The following is a 14,790-nucleotide window of genomic DNA, read 5'->3' on the forward strand; positions in this document are numbered from 1 at the left end:
AGACTTGTTGAAAGAATACATGCAGGCCTATTGAGGTAATTTAATGTTCTCTTACAACATGATGCCTATTTTGCAACTTTGATCAGAAATTCTCTTAAAAAATATAAACAGTGCATTATTCAATCATCTGGTTTCCTTATTTCAGCCCAAAACAACAGGCCACACATTTTAAAATTATGAGTTATGGAATTAACCATCTATATATTAAAACACTGATCTTGATGAGTATTACCGCTGTCGTTTTGGTGATTGTCTTTCCAGGGAGTTCAGTCTCCAAACTAAGAAACTTGTGTTCAGAGAAACAGTCTCAGAGTTACTAAATTATTTCAAGCACAGTGCTGTATTAAGTATCTATCAGATGTTGATTTTGAATTTGCTCAGGCATGGCTTAAAAAAAATAGAAGGAGAATAAGCCCATAAACCATTTAAACTTTGCTGTTCAGTCGGTGCTAAGTCTTGCYGTAAAAATGTTAGTCTCAATTATTCTGTTGGCTTTTCTTTTTGTTGTTCTTAATATTTAGAAGGCACATTGTTCTTCTGGATTGTAACCCACCTAGTAAAAGAAAAGCTGTGGATAGTACATGTGTAATAAAACTTGTAGTTGACATTTATTGCTTGGAAATTAGATCAAAAACTGTCAAGTTTTAGCGCTTACAAATAATGTAGAGGAAATTTTAAGGGTTASCTGTGGGAAGCCACTAAGGGCTTTGGAAAAGCAAGTGGCAAAACAAAAACGGGGAGCATTGTGGAAAGAGGCCAGAGGGAGCATGCGATTGCGCAGAAGTCAGGCAGTGCACCGATTTGCAAGGGGGAGGAGGGAAGCTGATCAGAAAAAAGTCTTTTTTTTTTTTTTTTTTTTTTTGGTTCCCAATATATGAAATAAATGTTTACCCATAACTTTATATAAGGGGAAAAATACTTAATATTTTGCATTATGCACACAGAAAGGCACGATTCTGTTTGCTTCACAAGCATCATGCTAGTTTACCCTGGCCACAATGTGGACTTGGGCTTCTGTCAGCTAGTGTTTTAAATATTTAGATTTTATTAATTACAATGTGTGTCTGTTAAAGTCATTTATTAGTTGCTATATTAAAAGTTGATTTTTAATGCGTATCTAAATATCACTTTGATGTGGCAAAAGAGGGGCAGAGTTCTTTTGAAGATGAAGGTGGAGAAAAGTATATAGAAGACGACAGACTACTATCTTTTGGAGTCTAAAACAGTAACTGAAATATTTATGATTCAAGATACTACTCTGTGAAAGAACACAGAAAGGATTGTGGTTTCATTACAGTACTTACAGTATTCGCGTGACCTAAAAACGAAAACACAAAAACCTAATGCAGTCAGGTGTGCRCAGACTGCAGAGATGTGCATAACTGATGAACTGTTATGTTTTTCGTAACAGTATGAATAAGTTTTCATCTCTGTATAAAAACATTTAAATCATTAAAAAATAAGTGATTATTGTATATGCAGCGCAGGAAACGTGAGAGGTGCTGAGAACTCCTAGGTATGTAGTAAAAATATTTTTCAATTGATAATCAATTRGTGGGCTATATAGGTGCTAAAACTGTAGAAATATTAGGATGTTATATTGCTAAAGATCATGAAATGTCTTCACCCAGAAATTCATTCAGAATCATTTGTTACCAGTCTTGAATGCATTTAAATGACTTCTAATGTTGTGATGATGCCTGTAAATTGTTCTCAGTACACAATAACTGTCAACGTTAGTTGAAGAACATCTATGGTCAGTAATTCACAAGATAACTATATTGAATACRTGGAAGAAGTTTCACAGGAAGTGTCATAAATCCTTTGCATATCCTTCTGCTTGATAGAAGGAATTAAGCTTATAGTAGGAGAAATTAGTTTAGAGATTTTGTTGTTTAATTCTGTTCTAAGTGACTGGCATCTTCTAAAAGAGTTAAGGATGTGTTTAGCATTAGAAATGATAATCAGCCTGTCTGGGGTTTCTTTGTTCGTTATTCGCCAGGAAAAGGCATGAAGGACATCTGAGCAAGCAGAAATTTGTATCTTATAAAAAAAGTTTTATATGACAAACTTTTAAAACTATTTATTTATTTATTTATTTATTTATTTATTTGAGCCAGATCACACCTTGAAGTTAATATGAAAAGGCTTGGAGATTAGTAAAGTTGTCAGAACATTTGTTATTTGTGTATACTTGCAGGATGTGATTAGGCGGGGAAACGTTGCTGCTCAGATGTCCCTTGTGTGGGTTTGGAGCCGTGCAGCCTTGGGAAAGGTGCGTGCCTGCGTCTGGGTCAGCGTGAGGGACTGTGCTGCAGCACAGGGCACTGCGCCCCTCAGCAGCTGCCCAGGAAGGAAACTACTGGCTTCAACGCTGACGTGCATTGAGTGGGTTTATGAATCTCAGATTGCAGGACAGAGTGCATCCTAAAGAAGGGTGCAGTCAGTACACAAACATATTCAGTCCTTTTCTAAAATAGCTGATGTACTTGAGCAGCGGGATTTATGCTCAGCAGAAACTGACTATGCTGAAGGGTGATTTTTACAATCAAAAAAATGTCTTTGAAGGGTTTTGATGAAAAGAACTGTCCTTCCAAAATCTTCTTTAAATAAACAAGGGGAGGGTGCTTCCAGACCAGGTTTGAATTACTCCCTTACGGACTGAGCATGATGTGTGACACGGGCCCTTGCCACGCTTCTGGCCTGCCTGGGCTGGCAGGAGTCCCCAGGGAGTCTGGAGTGGCRGGTCATGATACCCCCTCCCCAAACCATGATGCTGGGCTGCCACGGACAGCGTGCCGCCCAGCGGAGACCCCTGCTCTGACCTGCATCTCTAGCTCATGGTAGCACGGAGGAAACCTCCTTCTCTCCCTTTGACCCATTTCAAACTTGAGGAGAGAAGGTACTTCAGGGGGCAGTCACAAATCTGTCCCAAGACTTAGGAGCCCGATCCAAAATTTCCTGAAGCCAATGTGAAGACTCCGTTTGATTACTTGGGGTTTTGGCTTAGGTACTGGGATTTGCTGACCTTTGGGCGTGTTCATATGTTTGCTTACAAAACAGGTGCTGGAGCTTCAGAAGTGACCAGCTACTTCACTGCTCTTTGGTGCAGTTTAAACAGGCTGGTGATGGACCATTTGCATGCATCTAAGCCRTTCCAGTGCAAAGAAAAACAAAATGCCTTAAAGTAGCAAGAAAGACTTTTCCTTCCTGTGGAAGTAATATTATCCTTAATCCTCATAGCTGTTCCATAAGTGAGTATTTAATTATGAATTGAATTTTATGTTCCCCAAAGCTTTTTCTTTTCTTCTGGACTCTTGTGACAGTTCTTGAGAAACAAATAACAGTAACTCATCAGAATACTCCATGTCAGTCTTCTGTTTATCCAGAAGAGCTTATATGTCTTGCTAATTTGTTTCTTCTAACTTTTCCRGTATCAGAACTGCTTATGGCACCTATTGATACAATATTGTTCCTGCTGGTTCCACAAAAAAAGGGACCAATCTTGACCAAGAAGCAAGTTGTAAAACACAACTAAGAGTCCATGTAGCGTTTTCACTATTCCTTTATAAATAGATTCTTAGAGCTATTTATACGGCTTGGAACAAGCTGCCAGTCAGACGGAAAACACACATTCAGAGTGACTTTTTCATAATATTTAAATATTTCCAAGAGTTTACTTGCATTTATTCAGTAGATGAATCTTAAGAAGTGCAATAGTCAGATACATCATTGGTAGGAATTCAAAAGTATTTGAGAAACACTTTGCAAAATGAATATATGTAATTGCTTTAAATCAGTGGTGTCCAGCTTTTTCAGCCAAGCCTGACATATCTTGTGCAGTGGCTGGAGGGTGTCGTATGCCATATGATTGGTGCTACTGCATGTGTAAGTCTAGAGTCTCCCCAAAGCTTTGGGCTTGCTTTGTGTGTAACATATAGTAGATGAAAACAAGTAATTCCCTGTATATTCCTCTAGAGAGGGTATGGCTACTGGCAGCTCAGACTGGCAGGACAATTCATTCATCTTTTCCAAGGCACCTTCATTCTTGGAGGTTTCTCCATACCAGAGAAGGAGCAGGTTATGGGACAGAGTGTTTGGTGATACCACMTTGCTGTCATTTCTTGAAACTCTCTTCTCTGCCTTGTTAGGTGCATTTTACCTGAYCAGAGAGCTGTTGTAAGGTTCCAGAAAATTAGTGGATGGGGCAAACTATTTGCTGCTTGACTGATTTTTCTGAGTTCTAGATTGGGCACTAGTGTTTTAAATCACTGTGTGTTGTGACTTAGTAGAAGATCACAATTGTATTTTTTGTTTATATGTAAAAATGGAACCTTCTATCCTGGACATTTGAGGGTGTTACCTTAACTTCTTATTCAGTAAATGTCTCCACTAACTAAAATTAAATTTTAAGTCTTTAACTGTTAGCCTTATTGATATGTAAATGCCTGTTCATTTTGTGAATCAATACTTATGTCAAAACTTGAAATTATTCTAATGTATCATTAAGTATAATATCRCAAATATTTTTCTACACATAATAACTGCCATTTAGATCTGTGTCGTTATCAACTAAAATACTACCAGAATAGGGAAGACTGCATTTTTTTAAAGTCACTGTTATACATGCAGTTTTTGTCCAAATTATCAACAAAACTTTCTTCAACTGAATTTCTCTTGATCTAAGTTGTAGCTGACTGGAAGCAGAATATGTTCATAGACTATGAAAAATATCTTTCACATTGTCACCTGCAGTGTTACCATAATTGGAACTAACTAGTCTGCAGTTGCAYGGTATTTATGTTGCAATTCAAAGTGACACAGCCCTGGAATGTTTTGGTAGCAAAAGAAAACACAGACTGGAGCTTTACTCAGCAAGTTTGGGATAAGCTGCTCCTTTCAGAGACCTCCTTGAGTGGGTGGTCTCCCAGGCAGGCCAAATTTACCTTCTGGGTCCCCAGCTTTGCTATGTATGGGTTGGAGAAAGAGGGAGACGAGTCAAGGTTGAAGGTGCAGAGGCTTGCTGCAGGCAGCAGTCACTCTTAGCTCTGGGTCAGGCTACAGACACCGTTGCTTCCCAAAACTGAGGCGCTGTGGTAAGAGATTGGTCCTTCCCTGAGGTCTTCTAAATGGGATGAGCACTTTTTCCTTTATTTTGGTTTCTTCTTATTTCAGACGCTTTGAGGGTCCTTTTGTCAGGATGTGGTATTTGGAAGAAATGCTTTCAATACCTTCACTTCATTTGGCAGAGTGAAATAATGCGTCCCTGTCCAGTGTCACCTTTACTGCTCAGATCCCTGTAGGGACAGTGGAGTTGATGTTTCGCACTGCTGCTGCTGGGGAAGGCTCTGCAGCAGCTGAGGAACTTGATCCATCACTCCGGGCCTTCACTTGGGAACACAGTACGGTGTATTTCCTGGTGACTGATGTGTTTAGATCTGTGGTCACTAGGTACCAAGTCAACTCTTCAAGCCTGGCTTTAGTGCTAGCATTAACCCCTCAGGGCTCAGCTGCTTATGGCATTTAAAGCATGTCGGGGGGTGTTGCTCTATAGCAGAGATTTGACTCTACAAGACTTGTGCTAACTCTTACTGAAGATATGAAATACAATTTGTAGCTTATAATTGCTGCCTAGTACGATCTTTGACTCTTACTTAAAATCTATTTAACTGATACTGWACTTTCTTTATAAGGTTATTATTGGGAGCTAACCTTTTCTTGTGTTGTGGTTTAATGTACATTGTAATGAGKTTTTTTTTTAATGTGTTTAAGAGTTGGAAGATGTGTTAGAGGTAACCTTTATGCAGAGAGTTTTATATAGTTGTAGTAAGGAGAGTAATATTAAAATCCTGAACATTATTTTTAGTACCGTCTGAATGTAATTTGTTCTCATTGTGTGTTGTGTTTGCCTGTTAAAAGARGATGGTACAGTATGTTGAGAAGCTGTGTTTTGTCCTCCAGTATCTTTCTTACTGGTAATTAATGACCTAAAGAAAATTATTGCCTTCGGAAAGTTTTTCTACTTTTGATGTATACAAAAATACACAAAGGGTAGCAGATACCACTGATAAGTCACAGTTCTTTCTTTCTCTATATTTCAAGTAGAGCAACCTGAAAYGGAGATTTGAGCCACAATGCTGGAAGCCTTCCAATAATCTTTCCTTTCTTGTTGAGCTCTTGACAAGTAGACATGGGCCATGTCTTTTGGAGGTCTCTAGAGATCACTGCATTATAATAGATTTAAGGACAAATTTTTCAAAATGGCAAATATTGGTACTTCTTGCTTGTATCTACAGATGCTAGTTTGTCTTTGATTGTCTTGAAAAAGGTACAGGTTCATTCAAAGTAGTAAATTAACAATGAAATAATTCTTCTAGTTCTTTTAGCAGATATCTAAGTATAGATGTAGGATTTGGAGTACATGAAAAAGGTTTCAGAACTTTCCTTCCTGCATTCTTCTTGAAACTGCTCTAAATATTAGTGAAGGTGCTGAAGTTTCATACTCAAAAAGAGATCAGGAAGAAAACCCCAACTGCTTGGGCAGTGATCGCAGCCCAGAGAAGAAGATGAATGTCCTAAGTACGGACAGTCTTGCTGTTTTGCTTTTTTTTCTTCCCTTTTTTTTTTTTTTTTTCCTTTTTCATTTCCTTTATGTCTCAAAGGGGCATTGTGGGTTAGAGTCAGGGAACAGGTTTTGTCAGACTATCGGCCTATACCTGGAAAAAAGAAAAAGGTTTTGATGTTATTTTTCTCATGTTCTGTAAACTGTTGTGCTTAGGGGTGAGCGGTAGGGATGTATTGAGCAAGAATGGCTGAAATGGAAGTAAACATTAGTTTTTATCTTAAGCAGATGGTTGGGAGGCAGCAGTCACAGCTCGTGCAGTTGAAAGTAACTGCTTCTAACATTGTGAGGAAAGGTGATGGTGTAGGCAAAAGTGCTATCCTAAAATTTAYAAATATAATTCTTGGTTCAGATGTGGATTTCTTGTGGAACTTCAGGAGAGTTGCTTAACCTCAATGCAGTAAAGAGAAATTCATTAATGATTATGAAGTGTTGAGATAATTAAGTAGTGAATGGTCATAAATTGCTTTCTGAAACTCAGTGACTTTAAACTCTGATCTTCTAATTTAATCTATCTACCACTTCCCATTCAATTGCTGAAAGACTTTGGAGAGTGAGATATTCGTCGTAATCTAAGCATGGTAACTGCTTGAGCTGAGTTAGATTCTCCAGAGGGAAAATGTTGGGAAAACCTCATGGACATGAGATATTTCCTCAGTATAAGTTAAGACTGTTTGGACAAAGGGTAGCAAAAACAGGTTTTTACATTGTTTATTATGTTCAGAGATTATGTTTTTTACTGACTGCTTGGATTCTGTACTGTCTTAAGATGGCTGTAACATTTACACAGAAGAAACATTACAGAAGATAATAACAACCCATTGAGAGAGATACTCCCCAAGTGAGAAAAATTAACTAAATCTGTTTCTTTTGGTAGTCTTGCAGTATTGCTCAAATATGTCCCTTTGGCTGATTTRGACAAATTTTATCATCATCTTAGAAGACAGATATTTTTCTTGTGTATTATTTGTGTGCAAAAATATTTTCTAAGAGAAATTAGATATCTCTAGAGCTTTTTTTTGAAAAAAAAAGAGTAATTGCATAAGGAAAATGTTCATTTTACACTTTTAACACGAGTTCTTACAAATAGAAATATATGTGTAAATATGTTTTGATTTAGGGGACAGTGTCAGTGCTATCCTGGGTATGTGTTTCTTTGTCCAGAGTATTCCTTATCTAAAGCACTGTTTGCTATTAATTTGCTTAATACTGTCAAAGGATAATTATGTTATAATCCTCTGAGCTCTACAATGGATTTGAATCATGATGGAGATGAACAAGAAAAATAATAACATAATTGGAAGAGTTTTGTGATGGGCAGAGGTCCTGGATTCTGACCCTTTTCTTCAGTGCTGTTTCATATAGTTTACTGAATGACTTGAATGTGAAATGCATGTGTGATCTCTGGAGGAGAGCCCAGAGCCTCTCCCTGTCTTCTGAGCTTATGTTTCCCTAATGAGCTTCTTGCCGTGGCCCAGCCTCACCTTGAGGAGCAACTGAAAGCTTCTTCCCTAGACTGTCTTACTGGCTGCTAGTTAAGGGACTTCTCTGAAATAAGTGCAAAATGGGTTTTATTCTTCCCAAATCGAGGAGAGGCCACAGCACAAGTTTTCTGCTCTGTAGGTAAATACTGTGAGCTCTAGAGAAGAGGTCTATTATCTCCCTCTAGACTTTTTGACTAGATTCAATTGATACCATTTATTTCTCAGAGTTGGGAATGGAGAGAATGGACTAAACCCATCAAATATGTTGACAGTCCCTTTCCCTCCTCCCTGAAAGTGGAGCATAGGTACCCTCTACACAGATAACATTGCTTCTGAATGTGCTCAGGAACCTTTGCGTCATCAGTGGCCACATTTAGGCTTTTCTTGGGTCTTCCAGCCCTTGGTAGGAGGCAGTTTGATTTACTTCTTGAACTGAGAAGTACAGATGAGATGCTGCAGACCACAGACTTGGGATGAGGACTTCTGTGTCTACATTCAAGACTGTGGTTGGTGCCTGTGCTGCCATCGCATTTGTCATACACTGTGCTTCTCATTTCAAGCAGGACACCTCAGTAAAGTAAGATGATTAGGAAATAAAGAATGTGAGTGAAAATGATTAGTGAAAAGCTAACAGAGAGTAATCTTACAATGGCAGACTTTAATGTTTCTTTGGCTAGCTACTTTTCCCTAGAATTAAAAATTGTAGATAGGCTGAAGTGACATCAAGCCAACAGAACAGAACAGCTTCTCTGGGCTTTGCTGCAGATTAGAACATCTTAAATAGGCTTGATAGCTCAGTTCTTGTCTGGTCTGTAGTGTCAAAAGTAGGTACCAATTAAACCTCTTCCTCCTTTTCATGTGTTAGTGTTTTGGATTTTATTTCAAGATAAAGTGCTGTGTTCATCCAGTCAAAAGAAAACTCTGAGTTAAAAAAAAATATATTTGGAAAACAGTTGTTGTTGAATTAGCCCCTAAATCATCTATTTTCTTGAATGACAAGAATGTGAATGTTTTCCTTAGAATGTGCTATAATGGAGCTGTCTTGGTGTCTCTTAAAGTGTACATACAGATTAAGGTTGATGTGTGAGTTGGAAGGTGAAGTGTGTATTATTGCTGAAGCGTGTTAATCAGATTTCCTTGTTGCAAAGCATTGTGTAGATTTTGAGTACAGCTGTAGTAGGTGCTACAGTTCAGTTTGTCATAGAGGATTTGCAAGAAAGTGAATTAACTAGTACATAAGTGTTCATCATTCATATTGAAATTTGCTAATACTTCGAGAGAAATTCTGTAAATTAACTTCACTTTTGTGCATATTTTGTAATAATGCCTGCATAAAACAGCTAGTGGTTGTATCCAAACTGCTTCCTGTTCTGCCATCCCTTTCCCACCGAAATATTTTATGCACACAACAAAAATTCTGCTTTGGTTTTCTCTTGGAAAATCTGAAGTATTTGATACAATTTTAGTGAGCTTTACAAAAGTAAAAAAGCCCCCAAACAACTTCAGTTATTACCAATACTGCAAATCAGGTTGTTCTAAAATGCTGTGCTTCGACTTGCCCAATTTGATTATTAAGGTCTAACATCAAGGACATTGTTTCTTCCACAACTATAGACTTAACTTAAGACTTTAAGACCTACATTTTTTTTAAGTGCAAAGAAGTAAAAAGAATATTAGCAACTTAAATGTGTTGAATAACTACATCAGTGATGTTTCTGTCTCTGGACTGCAGTTTAAAAAATTTGCTGCCTTTCTTAAAAATCCAATGCTTGAAATAAAATAGACCATTTTTGTAATTATTGGCAAAGTTTTGGTTTGTTTTAAGCCCTATTGTTGATCTAGAGCTTTTACTCTCTTAAGATTAATTAATTGCTTTTGCCACTTTTGTTTGCAGTTCCGTATAATCTCGTGCAGACTATTGTATTTTTTTAGTCTAATCTTCCATTGACAGTTGTATGTTTGTATGGGATGTTAAATTTGAATGCTAATAACTTAAGTGTTCTAATAAACAAATAAATAAGAGTCAAAACAATAACAAAGCACTGTAAACTGAAATGAATACTAAGTAGTGCAGCTGTATTTCGTGAAACATGATTTCTGCACCTGCTGTTGACTCTGTTGTGAAAGCTCTTATGTTTGTGTGATCTTATTTATTGAGAAAGTGAACATCTTGTTTTACATTCAAATATCTTTTAATTTAAGGCAGATTTAGATAGAAACAGGAATAATAGGCCAATCTCTTACACTGGGTATTGTTAAAATGCCTATGCCTTTCGTGGTAATTACTGTTAAGGCTCAGTACTGTTTCTTTAATGGAGATCACTCTCAGGTATCTTATCTATAAATGGATGGATGACTGTTTGTGCGATAGTCACAACATAGAGAATTAAAAATATGATTTAGGTATTTAGTCCAAGAGACCAATGGCTCATCTTTGGCTTTACCATATGGCCTTTCAGAAAGCACATACCAAATTGAATGCCTAAGTAATTCATGATAACGCAATGTGACCCTCACTACACAGGTTTACTCTCTTAATGATATTTGACTTGGTTAACTTGGCCCAAGTAGAAATCCATAATTTGCATTAACAGAGTGGAATTTAGTCATCCTGCAGCTAATGCAAAGGAAAATATTGTTACAGTTGATTTTGTTTGACTATGCTATGCTCTTAGAAATAGAAACTAGGAATCCCAGTGTCTCACACTCCTCTGCTGTCTTACAAATAATTACGTAGTTGACTGAAAAGGTGTATGTTCTCTCTCCGTGTGAGTTTGTCCACATAAAGGAAAACACGTCAGTCACTTGCTGAAGTTGGTAGTATACAAATTTTTGCATACATATGTAATGGAGAGGCAAGAGAGTTGTGAAATCTTAAGACAGACCAGACTAAAAATATGTTGAAATATAAAAAAAAAGAAAAAGAAATATAATCTTGTTGAAAGGGTGAAGAGGGAAGGGAAATTTGTGCTCTTGCCCATTTTTTAAGGAGCCAAATTACGGTCTTCAAACTTCTGGGATTACAATAAATTTTCTTCACTGTAGAACTGTCAGAAAATACAAAGGTTATATCTATGCAGACAGCTTAACTTGCTTTCTAGCTCTCCAGAGTGCCTTAACTCATCTCATACTCAGCTGTAAAAATCTCTAGCTCATGAAAATAGAGAATATTAGGGTCCTAGTGCTCCTGGATGGCCTAGGCCAGAATCTTGGTAAGGTCCACAGTGTCGCGCGTGCGGACAGCAGCGCGTCAGGGTTGCAGGGCTAAGCAAGCATGCCCCTGAAGCGTGCTGTGAAATACTTGGGGCTGGCAGCCAAAATACGGGAGAAAGAGACCTTTCTGTGCTGGTGTTCATTCTAATCTTTACTTTTCAAGAACACTGCTGATTTTCAAGAGTGTAGTTTCGAAATTTTTCTATTTGCTTTTACTTTTTTGTACTTTTCCAGTTTTCTTTTCTCCCTAGGCTTATTTTATAGTTGATCCTAATAATGGAATGGGTGATTCTAAAAAAAAATTTTTCTTCAAGGAAGGAGGATCCTAAAACTTTATTTAACTAGAGGCATCTATGAAGTGAAGGAGCTATGTAAAATACAGTGATAGTACAAGGAATCGTACATTTTTCCTTAAATCGTTGTATGACAGCAACTGCTTTGTGTCAGCTGAAATGTCAGATGTATCAAGAAAAAGTTAAAGTAGAACCTGGTATCTGTACGGCTAGAGATTCAAATAATTTGCTTAGGGATACAGTAGAAAATTAATCTTATTCTTGAAACAGGGAATAGTAGCCTGTGTTTATTACCTCTTCCTCCATCTTCCTTTGGTACTTACTAATGCCCTTTGGTTATCTCCATTATACCTTTGTAAAACTTCTTGCAGAGCTCAGCAGCTTTGGCTTGTTTGCTGATATTAATGTAATTAATAGGATATGTAAAAAGTTGCTGAACTGTGTGTTGTAGAATCGGGCTACTAGCCCTTTGTACGCGGATGCACTGCAGTTTGCAGGGCTTCGTCCTCCACAGCCAGGGCTCGTCACATTTTCAAATTTGGTGAAGGAATTATATCAGCAGTTCCTTATTAGCAGGAAATGTATTAATGTTTGTTTGACCTCTCTGTTTTTTCTTTTGAAAGAAACAGGAAGGTGCATAGTGTGCTTATTGGTTTATCAATATTCATTAATTCYGTATTTGTACTTTGACAGTGTTTTAGAGTGCCAGACAGGGACTGGAACTCTACAGCAGATGCTGCACAAACACAGGACAACCATGAGCATCAGCCCAGAAGTATGATAATTTAAACATATGGGTGGAGAAAACAGGTGGAAACAGACAAGAGAACACAAGAAAACAAGCACATCAGCAAATAATCTATTTTCAAGTCTTCCATAGGTCTCCTGCCAAAGCAGTTTGAAAGAGGTTAGTCAGTTAGTCTTGTGGATGTTCACAGATGTGTGAGGTGTCAGCCTGGATAAAAAGCCTGAAGACACTTAATTGAAAAAATAACACATAGATGATGGAAGCTGGCAGCCTGGGCCTAAAGGAGACAGAAGTTTACCTCTAGATATGGAATAAGAGATGATAGGTAGGCTTTGACATGGAAGATAAGTGATTAATATATAATGGGATACTGGATTTATGTCAGAGAAACGAGATTGTGTTTGTCAAGACCGGAACAAAAGATAGGAACAAGATGTGAAATAAACATGTTCATGGGAGTATTAGCTGTATGGGTTGAGAGGAGAGCCATACTTTAAAGAAGGTGTTTGTAAAAATACTACACTATTTACAGGTAAATGTGTGAATCTACAGGACCTAGACGCTTGTTTTGAGGACTGARAGAATTGCATGAGTCGTAAATGATGCACAGATTATTTGCCTAAATGATGGTAATGTTGCCCAAGAAAGGAGACAAGAGGGAGGGCATATTAGCCATGTGGAAGAGACTATTCACTCTGTATCTTCTAACTGCAGAATTTTGATCTGTCTCAMAGCTTAATCTTAGCAGTAGTATGACTTTAGTGATAGGAGCAAAATTACCTTCTCCAAGTGAGTAGTGAGTTTGTGAGTTCCAGAATTTGTATGAGATCCCTCTTTATCAGTTCTCTTGTGGAAGAAGATCTTTCAGAAAGTTCTTTGAATATTATTGTTTCTTGCTTTTTCTATATTCCTTCCCTGTGGCAGCATTTACAATCTAAGTTTATGCTGAAAGTGAGTGTCACACTGTTGATAAAGTACCATGGAAAATGAATATTAATACGTATGTTTAAGTATGTATGTTTCAGGAGCCTGAATTGACCCGACTGCATTGTTCCCCAGTTGTGAAATCAGGAGTGCTTTATGAAGATCATCCAAATTGGATGCCAGTAGAACCTCTGTCATGTAAACTATGTATGGCATCACTATTATGTGTATTTCCACCTATTGGAAAACTATTTTGGAAATGCTCAAGCAAATCGTACCTCTCTGTGTATAGTTTCAAGATATTTTATTTATTTATAAAGCAAGTGGAATCCAGTCAACAACATTGCTACAAGGTTCCTAGTTCTTGATCTCCATCCTCATCTCTATGGGAACATCCAAGAACAGCCTTCTGGGCCACTTCTGCTGTCTAGGGACCATAGGGGTTCTGTGCTTCTGTGGCCATCGTCTTTCCTTTTTAATGGTGTGGCATAGTGTAAAGTAAGCTTGAGCCACTRCATGTTTTATTGAGACTTTACTGCTAAAATTTACAGAAATTCAGGAGTGATTCTGTGTCTTTTTAATTCAGTCTCTTGTATATTTGCTAAATAGATAGGTAGCTATTTTCTTTTAAGAAAATGTCCTTTTAAGAAATACCTTTTGGTGTATTTCCATTTGAACAATATTAGAGGTATCTGTAAAGTTCAGCTTTTCTGCTTTACCTACAGCCTTCTTACTACATATGTATCCTCTGAGACATTATCAGAGATGGCTAGGTGCATTGCTTTGGGATTCCCAGCAGAAGAACCCTGTTAACAGAAATCTGAGCGTTGCTGTGCTGTTTAAGTGGTTCAGGACTGCTGGATTATCTCCCCCCTTCCAATTGGCTTTCTTTCAAATTCTAAAAATTGTTCATCAGATTTATCATTGCTTTTTAAGAAAGTCTTCATGAGCATGACCTGAGGTTTTACAGGAAATCTTGAAATAAAAGTAGTAATATTGTTATACATTCTCTCGCATTCAGCCACACATGCTATCACAAAAGTAGCCTTGAAGCTGTTTGAGTTTTGCAGCAAAGAATGTTTCTTTTCATATCAGGTAATCTGATCTGCTGATGTTTTTCCTCCTTTGGCTTTGAAAACATACCTTTATATTAATAATCTTGCATTTTRTGATGAAAGTTGGTTGCTCTAATTGCTAATTGGTATTTAGCAACACTACATAAAGGCTTGAAATTTCCCCCTTTTCCTTTTTCTACTCTGAAATCTACCAGTGTATATTTTTATAGTTTACCATTAGTGGATGTATAATCTTTGTGTCTGCTTTTATTCTTGGCCACTGGGAGTTTTGCTACCAGCAATAAAAGACAACCTCCATGTTGTACTCTACAGTATAGATATTGTAAATTTTGGTCTTGCTTTCCATTGATCTGGTTTGCCATATGGGAATCATATTCAGCTGATCTTTATTTCCTGAGTCAGAAATTCTGTTTTACCCATCTTTGGGGCT

Source organism: Rhea americana, unplaced genomic scaffold (assembly GCF_003343005.1).
Source record: "Rhea americana isolate MKP2758 unplaced genomic scaffold, rheAme1 scaffold_54, whole genome shotgun sequence".
Classification (NCBI taxonomy): Eukaryota; Metazoa; Chordata; class Aves; order Rheiformes; family Rheidae; genus Rhea; species Rhea americana.